General features: G+C 52.0%; 1 pseudogene; it reads right to left on the minus strand.

Annotated features, from left to right (window-relative positions):
- Positions 1-1,103: 1,103 nt before the first annotated feature.
- Positions 1,104-1,512, minus strand: LOC112549454 (annotated as a pseudogene).
- Positions 1,513-1,797: the final 285 nt, after the last annotated feature.

Raw genomic sequence — 1,797 nt, forward strand, 5'->3', positions numbered from 1 at the left:
TGCTCGCCAGCCCCATCCCCACCATCGATGCTGGCTTCTGCAGGTGCCCCCCCAAACTCAAGAGGCACCCATGGGCATGGGCAAATCGTGTGGCTGCCTGGGGGACCCAAAAATGGTAATTTTTTTTTACCATTGTCCAATTGATATTATCATTATCTCTGGCAAAGGGGGGCCCAATACTAAAAGTTCACCCAGGGCTGCCAGAAGTCTAGGTACGCTGCTGCACAATAGCTGTGTGTATGTGCTCATCTAGACACACCTACCGGCAGCTAGATATTTAGAAACTAGATACCTCCACGGCAGGTGCGCATAAAGGATTTCGTTTGTTGCGGTGTGTACAGTGGAGGTGTCTAGGTTCTAAAGGAATAATTGGATAGTCTTTGTGCACACCAAAGAGATCCATTTGCAAAGGGACATTTGTCTTGCCTTTCTAAATTTTGCTAAATTTGCTTCTGTTTGGATACAGAAGCCAGAGCAAGACCGATCTCAGGGCTGACAGAGAACAGAGCAGGGAGCCACAGGCTCCAGTTGCAGCAAAGGAGGTTGAGGTTGGAGGTAAGGGGAAAACCTCCTCTCTGGGAGGGTGGGGAAGCGCTGCAACAGGCTGCCCAGAGAGGCTGGGGACTCTCCCTCCTTAGCGGGTGTTAAGACCTGGGTAGATAAAGTCTTGGCTGGGGTGAGATAGTTGGGCCCTTGCAAGTGGCCCTTGTCCATCCCTAGGGTTTCTGTTCATCGGTGGACAAGGGGCTGCTTGCCCCCCACCACCACCCCCAGCAAAAGGCAGTTCTCATGTTCTCTTTCTTTCACTTCCCCACCCTTCCCACTCCATCAGTTCTCCCTGCCCAGCACACTTTCTTGGAGGAAAGGGGTATCAGTAGCCATTGAGCAGGAGAGTGAGCAGCACAGCCTCTGAATCAGAGCTTCCTCATCCTGAAGTGCCAGAGGCTGCCAAGTAGAAAGCAGCAGTGGAGAAGTCAACCCAGGTCAGACCCAGTTCAGTCTCCCCGTGAGCCTCCACTCTCTGCCTCTGTGAGACTAAGAACTGGGGGGTGGGGAGGGTCATTACAAATATTCCCGAGTCTAGGTCCAAATCTGCACAGATCTCACTTGCCCTTGGCTTTGTGTCTATTGGTTTTCTTAGGCAGCAGCACCGCCTGCATGTTGGGCAGGACCCCGTCCTGGGCAATGGTGACTCCTCTCCTCTCAGCAGCTTATTCAGCTCCCCATCCTTGTGTTTGGCCAGCTGGAGGGGACAGGGGAATCATGTGTGTTTTCTTTTCTCAGGCAGCATTCCCAGCCAGCTCCAGGATTTCAGCCGTTAGGTATTCAATCACTGCAGCCAAACAGACTGGTGCCCCAGCTCCCACTCACTCTGCCTTTGAGAAGCAGACAGTGCACGCAGCCTGCAGGAAACTGCAGCTGAGCCTGGGAAGACCTTGACTTAGCCTTAGCACGGACCTTGTCTCCTTGTTTGCCACAGTTGGACAGGATTTTGCATTTACGTGATGCCATGCCTCTGCAGAAAGGAGACTGGGCAAGATGGACCTATGATCTGAACCAGTAAATGGCAGTTCTTATGTCAGCAGGCTCAAGCCCCCATAGGAATACATCAGCTCTTTGTTTGCACTTGCTTTGTGACCACAGGAAAATAATACAGCAGTTTTTTTTTTTTCTGTGGGAAAGAACTCAGGGAAAGCAGAGAAGGGCAGAGCAGTGTTCACATGGTGGCATCTCATGGGAATCCTGTTGGCACACCAAATGGAGCTAGTGCTCTGCGATGCCCTGCAACACCCTTGG

Source organism: Alligator sinensis, unplaced genomic scaffold (assembly GCF_000455745.1).
Source record: "Alligator sinensis unplaced genomic scaffold, ASM45574v1 scaffold121_1, whole genome shotgun sequence".
NCBI lineage: Eukaryota > Metazoa > Chordata > Crocodylia > Alligatoridae > Alligator > Alligator sinensis.